Source organism: Uloborus diversus, unplaced genomic scaffold, assembly GCF_026930045.1.
Source record: "Uloborus diversus isolate 005 unplaced genomic scaffold, Udiv.v.3.1 scaffold_1218, whole genome shotgun sequence".
NCBI lineage: Eukaryota > Metazoa > Arthropoda > Arachnida > Araneae > Uloboridae > Uloborus > Uloborus diversus.
The window spans coordinates 42965-53507 of NW_026557897.1; positions in this window are offsets into that span (position 1 = coordinate 42965).

The following is a 10543-nucleotide window of genomic DNA, read 5'->3' on the forward strand; positions in this document are numbered from 1 at the left end:
ACAAAACTTTGCATACAAAGTTAAAAAAGGATGCTGATCACAAATATGTGATAAAAAAGAGGGGTTCTCATTGAAAAATTCGAAGTTGATGCTCGTTTTAATGTGAAGACGACCCCTTAACAACAATTTTTTAACATAATTATGTAGAACTTTTTATTCCTGAAACAACAACACCTCACACGTGTCTCTTGTGTCAATAGTCTTTGAGTACAATCGAGTGTTTCGTTTTTTTTTCTATGCCTGTACATTTGATAAATGAAAGAATTTACGGGAATGGATTATGCAAATATATACGATAAACAGTAAAAATATTTTACTTTTGAATACAGAAAATGAAATTATGTAAATATTTATCCTGAGCTTAATATTTTAAATTTTTTACAGTCATGGGGGGAAAAAACGAAACATTCGTTCGTAATGTGCAAGGTAAACTGTAAAACAGATTCGGAAGCATTCCTGGAAAATATTAGATAGCTAATGTGCCCAATTTCTGCCAGTAACATATTTTACAAAAGCCGGCATCTTTTTCCGCTAGAATTTAATAACCATCCTGAAATTATCCTGGAAGCCTCCTGAAGTAATAGGAAATATTAAAGCCAGTCGTGTGTATGGAACTTAAAAGTAAACTTAGGTAGTTATAACCTATAGCAGCTTGGCACCTTCTTGATTCATCAGAAAAGCTCCTAAAGCAGGACAGCAAACATGACCAAAGCTCAGCCAAAATTACAAGTAAGTATCAAGAACTTGACTCGCCTGCAAGTCATGCAAAGCTGCGTAGTTTACCGACTTATTTGATCCTTTGGGAGCTTTATCAGTCTTGACGAACCACAATTGAACTAAACCGACACACTGTATAACTACGCTTAATAAATCTTTAAACTGGGAGAAAAATATTTTTCGCAACACTGCGAAATCTGCATTCTTGCGACTTGTAGTAATTCAGGAAACTTTTTGACAAAGGTACTTGATTTTTCCAAGAAGTAGATAAAAACCATTGAAATCCCGGAACATTACAAGGAAACACTCATTAACGTTTCGGAATTTTTTTACAGTGTTAGAACAACATGAAATATACCAGGCTGCCCGGTTATCACATCCAGAGTTCTTATTAGAACTCATCAGTCTGGATTAAATACGTGCTTGTTTGCGTTTGAAATGCTGCTAAGATAAATCCACAGTTTATTACGGTTAGGAGCGAGGCAGGAAGATATACTTCGTTTAATGACTAAATAACTTCTTTTTGGGATTTTGTATACTTTAAATTACCTCTCTTGTTTCAATTCTAAATATTTTCCAGCCTCTCCCTCTCCCCTTCGTACAATATGAAGTTCCGCCAATTCAAACTTTCACTGCAAAAAAGTCCCGAAATGTTATTGGTTATTTCCGTGGAACGTTTCGGGATTTCAGAGGTTTTCACCATTTTCCCAGCGAAATCCAGTATCTTCGCAAAAAAGTTTCCTGAATTGCTAAAAGATTGCACGAGTGCAGACTTTACACTGGTGTGAAGTATATTTTTTACAAAAAGTTTAAAGATTAACTGAGCATGTTTATTATGTGTATCGGCTTTAGTTCAGTTACGGCTCGTCCGGATGGACTATACTCCCATTGGGAGCTGCAGCTTAGCGAGGTAGGAATTGCTAGCGAAGAATATGCTTGTAGCTGAAAAAAAATAGATAGCTGATATGCCCAAATTCTGCCAGTAACATATCTTATAACAGCTAGGATCTTTTTCCGCTAAAATTCAGCAACCTTCCTGAAATCATCCTGTTGCAGCTTTGGTCATGGTAACTATAATGCTTTTGGAACCTTCTTGGTAACTCAGGAAGGTTCTTATCAAATGCATTAAACCTATTTATTTTTTTCTAAAAGGTTCGCGACTGACTTAAACAGGGGAGATTTCGCAGTATTTCAGAAATGTTACTGACTTTTATCGGAAAACGTTTCTGGTTTTTTGTAAGACATGTTGCTGGTTAAATTTAGGCCCATCAGCTGCCTATTATTTTCAAGGAACGTTTCTGAATCGTTTTTAGTGTTAAAAGCAGCTTACAACTACTAATGAACTTTTATTTCTTCAGTAACCTTATAAACCATAGCATTTGCACCTCAGAACACTCCCGTACGTTCCAGTTTTCTTGGAGTTACCGGTTGGAATGAATCTTGGGGATATTTATTCATTTAAAAAATAATCCTCATATATATAATAGCCAATAACCGAGTAACCCGCGAGTTTCAACAATAAAACTCGCGCCACGGCCTGATAGTTTGATAACGTGTTTTGGTTTTGTTTAACATGCAGGGAAAGGCTTTATTGTGACAAGGCTGAACTCGATCAGGTAAGCTAACTGTTTTACTGGTAAGACATTCATTTCAGGGCATAGAGTATATTAGTTATAAAAGTTACATGTGAAATAAACATATCAAATTAGAAGTCCATTGTCATCACAGTACTTTTACAACTAAAAGCTGTCATCACATCGTAACATTAACATGTTTAACCTTGTTTTGCTTCATCATTTCTTGAACGCTTTGTTTCTAAATTACTACTAGACAAAGAGTTCCTTTTAACTGAAGGAAGGATATATATATATATATATATATATATATATATATATATATTCGATAGCAATATAAGGACTAAACATGAAAGAAAAATTCTTTTGAAAGAACGAAAAAATGAAAAAGTCCCAAAATACCCCGGGGCCTCATCAGGGGGTGATCCCCAAGGGTAGGGAAAAACCATGAGATGTTTCGTGAGTGCTGCTGGCGAAATTGCCAAAAAAAAGCAGCACTAGTCCCCGACATCTCACAAAACTAGCAATGGGGTACTGAAAGTCCAGAATATCAGCATGACAAGAAATAAGAACATTGAACCTTTTACAAACGAAAAATACAAGTTTTATCTAAAGAAAACAGAACAATATTTAAGCTACAAGATTTATATAAAGAAAATAGAACAATACTTAAACAAAATTCATACCTGAGCTCAAAATTCAAAGAAAGAACGAAAAACAATCAAATTCAAGGAACAGAAAATTGACTACCGCTAGTGAAGTTCATTTTGGTTGACTTGTTCAGATTTAAATATAGTATATGATAGTGTTTCTTTATATATATATATATATATATATATATATATATATATATATATATATATATATATATATATATATATATATATATATATATATATATATATATATATATATATATATATATATATATATATATATATATAAACTTTTTATGTTTACGGATTTTAATTTTACTAGTTGCCCTTATATGCGCGGGTGTGGATTGAGGTTCCTCACCCGTAAAACAAACATAAATTATCGAAGTCAGTATCGAAATAAATTGTCAGTAATACTCCCCTAGGCCTTGGCGACACGAGACAATATCAGTCAGTTTCATTTTCGAACGATAACGCTTTCACAATCGTTTGGAAACAACTCTTCACTTTCCAACAGTTTAGTCTCACAAGTTGTCATAAGTAAGGTAACAGTGATTGTATCAGTTCTCCACCCCCTCATGTCTCTTACTACCCCACGTTATTTTGCATTACTGAGATCTCACGAAATTGCATTCGAGAGATGCACTTGAAAAGTCGTCATTCGGAGCTTCAGAACAAGCAGGCTGCTGATGTTCTTAGAGTTTATATACTTCAAATAACAAATATTACTGGTGGTTAGAAGTAAAAAAAAATTTTTTACACGCAAAATTGAAGTCACGAAATTGTTTGAAAACGCGCAGGACGCTCAATATGTCTTATTTTTGTTTCTTAGCCTTGCCATCAGTTTAGTTTCGAAAGGGAACACATGTGTGTTATTTAGTTTTTGTTCATTTACCCCGAGTTTTCAATTTGCAGAACTGACCCAACTTCCAAGATCGCATTTTATAATGTTGGCTTCAATTTGTGTATTTAATCTGGAACGTGTTTTTTTTCCTGCATCGATTGCAAGAAATAATGTGAGCTGAGTTGTCTGTCTGTCGCCTTTTTGTTTCGGGCTTAGAAGTTTGTATGAATGTCAACAAACCAAAGCAATATTTATGAAAACATCTTTTTCTTGGATGAAATATTTTTTAATCGGGGAGAATTGAACCTTCTCAAACAAGAACATTCTTTTTTTCGTTTAAAGAATTCCCTTCCCTTCTTGAAACAAAGTATTGAATCTTTTCAAGAGATCTATGTTATACATTTTTTGAAAGAGGGGAAAAAGTATTGTAAAGCCGCTCTGGCAACAAATACACAATACAAAGTTTCTTTCTAAAAATCGTACAAAAATTTAATTATGTTCGACAAATTTAGTCGTTTTCACTATAAAAAAATTCCGAAACGTTACTGAGCATGTCCGTGTAACTTTTCGGGACTTCTATGGTTTTTATCCACTTCCTGGAAAAATCAAGTATCCTTGTCAAAAAGTTTCCTGAATTGCTACAAGTGGCACGAATGCAGACTTTTCCCTGTTGTAAAAAATATTTTTAGCTCCTAGTTTAAAGATTAGCTGAGCGTATTTATAAAATGCATCCGCTACCGTTCGTTAGAGGCTCGTCCAGACTGATAAAACGTCCAAAAGAGGCAAGTTAAGAGTCTCGTCCAGACTGTTAAGGCGTCCAAAAGGGGTAAATTAGACTGTGGACTACGTAATTTTGAAAGACTTACTGGCGAGTAAAATTTTGATACGTACTTGCAATTCTGTTGTAGCTTCGGCCAGGTTTGCAATACTACCTAAGTTTAGTCCAAAATTCCAGAAATACGACTGGCTTTAAACGAGAAGTGTTCTGAATATTTTAGGAAGGTTCTAGGATAATTTCAGCAAGGTTACTGAGTTGCAGCGGAAAACGTTCCTGATTTTTGTAAGGTATGTCACTGGAAGAAATTGGGCACATCAGCTATCCATTATTTTCCTGGAACGTTTCTGAATCCTTTTTACGGTGTTAGGATGTATGTGCATCCCGTACTTAACAAGCGTATGTATTTTTGTCCATCTGAGAAAAAATATTTACGGCTTTAGTCGGATGACTTTACATCTATACGCTGTAAAAAGGATTCAGAAACGTTCCTGGAAAAAAATAGCAGCTGATGTGTCCAATTTCTGCCAGTAACATATCTTGCAAAAATCAGGAACGTTTTCTGCTAAAATTAATTAACCTTCCTGAAATTATCTTGAAATATTCAGAAATCTTCCCGTTTAGAGCCAGTCGTATCTCTGGAACTTCCGAGTAATCTTAAGTGGAGATAATACAGGGTGTTTGAAAAGTCCTTGACACCTTTAAAAAAATCATAGAAAAGCAATAAATTGTCTTATGAATTTGCAGTTTGCCCCATAATACTTTACAAGTTCAAGAGTTTTTTTATGACATCATAAAAAAATTGTAATAATAAATATTTAGTTAGTAATATTCAATAATAAAAAACTACTTTAGTTTAGATATTTTTCATATTTCTTTATTTTTGCTCTTCATACATTGCTAATATTATAGCAATGTATGAAAAAACTTTCAACAACCTCAAAAATAGCTTACAATAACATCAGAATTATTAAATGCTTAACTCCCCAGAAATTAATAAACATATCCAGGGCTACACAGAGCAAAAGCACCCCCCTTGTCAGTTTGGTTACCAGCCCCCCTAACCCCATAAAACTTTCCGACTTGGTTGACATTTTCTTTCGTCGGGTTTGAATACATCTAATACATCCGATTGAAGGAATGAAGAAGAAAGAGAAAATAAGTAAAAACATGTAATAAGTAAACGCATTTAATGCATAGGATTAAAGGAACTAGGAAGCAAGCGAAGATGAAAAAAATTGTGGAAAATCCAAGATTAAAACTAACACATACAGTAATACCCTTTAATCTGATTTGATTGCTACCGCGGGCAGTTCGGAGTATCAAATTTTTCAGATTATAGAACACATTGCGCTCTTCACATGTCCTGTACACAACAGAAACATCACAGAAAAGTATGCAGGGTAAAATTTCTTTTTATTTAGTTTTTTATTCAATGTTGTTAAATAATGTTTATTAAAAATTCTTTAATATTGTTTATTATTGTCGAATATTGTTTATTATTGCTAAATATTGATTATTATAGTAAATATTGTTAAATATTGATTTTTATAGTAAATACTGTTAAATATTGATTATTATAATAAATACTGTTAAGTATTGATTATTATAGTAAATATTGTTAAATATTGGTTATTGTAGTAAATATTGTTAAATATGGATTGTAATATTAAATATTGTTAAATATTGCTTATTACTTAATCTTGCTTATTTAAAATCAATAAGCTCGCAAAACAGCACAATTCAGTAATGTGCTAAATACTCAAAGCTGAGCAGTACGCTAAATTAACTTTCTTTCAGGTACAGTATTTCATCTCAGTGGTGCTTGGATTTGTGGACGTTTATATTAAAGAAGTTGAACTCTACATTCAGAAAGCAAATTATGATTTAACTAGAAAGTCGTCCGTCAAGGTATGACGGGCGAAAATTGCTTCCACTCTTCTACATTTAAACGAAGCAATTGCGTGTTTGGTGATATTTTGATACTTGAAATTTTAACCTTAACTCCAGTGGATTATACCTTAACTACAGTAAATAGCGTTAATTTCCGACCACTTTTTACTTCCTTTTACAAAAAAGGAAGTATTGTATTCGCGATAAAATTTTCACTCAAAAATCGGCCTTAATTTCCATTTTACTAACCCATGAATTAATGTTGAGTTTTTTTTTCAACCCGATCACACGTATATATATGCCTAGAAACGTACAGACACCCGAAATATCCATTTTGACGATCCCCGAGTTAATTACAACGATTTGTCTCGTGACCTCTGTATGTACGTATGTATGTGCGTATCTATGTGCGTATGTGTGTATGTATGTCGCATAACTCAAGAACAGAATGTCCTAAAAAGTTGAAATTTGGTACGTAGACTCCTCGTGGGGTCCAGTTCAGCACCTTCCTTTTTGCTTGCATTCGGATGCTCCAAAGGGGGTCTTTTGCTCCTTTTTGGGGGGAAATCAATGTTAATTTCGATGTAAACTCAAGTGGTGTTATAATTTGGCGGACACTTGGCAATATATCGCCAGTCTTTTGGTTGCCAAGTTTTGTCGCCAACTTAGCGACAAATTTGGGGATTTTTTTTTAAAATCTGGTTTTAATTTGGCCACTGTTGTTGATATTTAGAGAGTTAACTATTGAATCACATTAAAACTGCCAATAATGAGAAAGTGACATTAAATTGGAGTAAAAGGAAGTCATGTGATGCGCACATCAGCTCGTTTGATTCTTCAGTCCCCTAAACTTCAATAGGTAGCGTTCATTGCTAACCGTGTTTTCGTTTCTTCATTCCCCTGAAATGACACAGTCTTACCAGTAAAACAGTTAAAGTGACCGGATCGAGTTCAGCCTTATCAAAATAAAGCCCTTCCTTGCATGTTAAACATTTTCAAAGCATGTTATCAAATTATCATGCCGTTGCGCGAGTTTCATTGTTGAAGCATGCGAGTTACTCGATCATCGGTTATTATTTATATGAGGATTTCGGGCAAGATTGCTGCGTGATTAAAGTTAATATCTCAGTACCGGCAGGAGGGTTTGCCTGCTTACCATCAAGAGAGTTACCGTCTTCAGGTTTGAAGAATACTACTCATCCTAGTATAGTAAAGAGCAGTTTGTCCACCCGACCCTCCTTATGATAAAGTTCATACTTTTTATGACCAATTCACTCCAGAACACTATTATAGCTGCGCAAGTGGACCGAAAAATAAATTCCTCAACTGAGATCCAAAAAGTGGAGCATTTTCTTTCAGTTTCATTCATCACATTTGATACGAAGAATGGTTCATTTGCGTTTCTTTTCACACCTGTTGATTCGATATTGCGCTGCTGGCACCATTGTTATTACCTCGTGTGGGCCCGGTGCTCTTGTGGTATGATTCTCGCTTTGGGTGTGAGAGGTCCCGGGTTCAAATCCCGGCCGATCCCTTCTTTTTTCCTTTTGTGAAGGGAGGGTTTACGAAAAACTTCTCATTCAAAGTTCGGCCTAATTTTCTATTTTAATGAGCCCTGAATCAGTTTTGTTTAGGGAACCACACGAATAATTTCATAATGGAAAATAAATAAATAAAAAAAAAAAAAAAATGAATACTTATTAAATGAGCAACGCGAAACACGTTTTTTGTCTCATAAATCATCAGCCCTATCCCCCTCCCACCCCCGTAATCGAAATATAAGGTTTGGCCTTCAAGAAAAGTAAGTCACCAAATGTAGCCGGAAATTAAAAAATTCTGAGAGCAGTAATCATAACGTCGATACCTTTGAATGTTAACGGAACTGAATGTAGCAAAGTTTAAATGCCCGTTTCTAGCTAAATTTGGCGACTTTTTGAAAAGTGTAGCCCAACCTTTTATTCCGACGACGGGAGGACGAGGGCAAATGATTTATGCAGTAAAAAAAACGTGTTTCATTATAATCTTTTTTCAATTTCTACTTATTTAACTGTCTTTCATTTTTACACTAATATATTGTTTCCCGGTGATTGACTTTCTCGTGACGTCTGCTATATGCAATAGTCAATCGGAACAGAACCCTTTTAGTAGAACAGGCCGACCTATTTGCAATTTTGGCTCCAAGAGATCTGAAGCTCATGCGTTGGGAAGTACGTTACTATAGTCGCTGGTTGCTACGTCGCAAAAAATATTAGTTGGAAGTTGAGTATCCTGCCACTTTGAGCTAATCCAGCAAGACAACTGATTTCTTTAATTAATGAAAGCTAATCAGGAAATGTTTCCAGTAAAGAACAAGTGTATTTCCATACCTCATTTTTTTAGCTCTGAATGAATGAACTCATTTCTTTTTATAGACTAAAATAGTCAAACATCAATCAAGCATTACATCAAAAGTTTAGTTACCAGTTTTCTTCTACGCGATATTTTAACACATTTTAATTTTGTCAAGAGCATTCATTGTTAAACGAGTACTAGAGGAGTTTTTACATGCCACATAATCGTCCGACTATGCTGTTGATTTGTTGCATCTTCAAAATCCATCGACTAGATCCAGGCTCAAATCTGCATCTGTGGACGTAAGAGGACAATGCTCAACCACTACGTCACTCTATCGACGGGTGCACATTTCCTGCTGTACAGATATTTCGTTTTTTGGTGATTGTTTCCCTTATTATGATATAAGAAAAGTTACGATTTATCACTGTTTTTTTTTCTTTTGGTTAAATTTGAGTGCGATTGAATAATTTGAATAGTTTGACTGACATGTATGCAAAATTATATCTTTAAGAACCATGAAGCAATTTAAGCATGTATCAATAGCCTAATTGTGATATCCAGACACCGCGGATTAACTCTGTTCAGAATTTTAGGTTGCTTTGATTTCAACTATAGGTGGCGCAAGAGGATACTACTATTATATACAATGCTAGTTAGTTTTAGTTCATACGCACTTCTTTTTTCATTACATTTGATTTCATAGACTTTTCGTTTAAACTTGATTCTTGAAAACGTTAAGTATGATTACGAAGTTCAGGTTCGTTAACCATTATTTGACAACTCTTATTTGTGCTTGCTTTTAATTCTGTGAAGTTAAATTGAAGGTGTTTTTAAGAATATTGAGCTTTTTAATTGAAATCAGACTACATTTACAAACAGTAGAAAAAGCATATAAATTTTAAATATAAATTGACTCTTATTAAAGGTCTTCAGCCTGGAATAACCATAACCGAGCAGGATGAATACTTCCTCTCAATGAATCATTTTTTTTGGGGGGGGGGGGGAGGACATAACTTCCTTAATACTTTATCAAACTCCAAAAGTAAGGCATCATTTCAGAGATTTTTTTCACCGTCTTCCGAGAAAGAAAACTAGTATGTTGTGGCCATCACGAAACTTTCTTCTATATTTTTCTTTTTCTTTTTTTTTTCTGATCCCTCCCCATGCTTGACGAGGAAGCAATATTCCCAACAAAAACAAAATTACACATGCAAAAACTTGACCCAATGTCTGAATTTTTGCAAAAGCAAAGCAAAGAGCGAAAATTGAAAGTTATTTTAAAAGCCTTGCTTGAATGAATTACAAATATTTTATTTGTTAACAAACATAAGATGGCAACAGTTAAAAATTTTAAATCATTGAGATAATATTTCCTATCATTTCCATACAATTATAATCACGAGAATTACGCAGACGACAATCTATTACGATTTATCTTTCTTATTGTTGCATTAATAAAAATATTTTTATTCGCAAAAAAAAAAAAAAAAAAATCAGCACCTCTTGGAGCGATCGGCGTCAAAATAGAACCAAAGCCTGTTTACATATGGATTCACATATATTCCAAATTTCAACCAGAACGTAGCATTACTTTTTGAGATAGGGCACTCAAAATGGAAAAAAAGAACGGGTGATTGCACTACCCCCTTTTTAGCTGTTGACACAAAAAATAAAATCAGTTCTTATACCCACTAAGGGCTACTTGCCGATAAATTTTTCTTTCATTCCGTTCATTATTTCTTGACATACA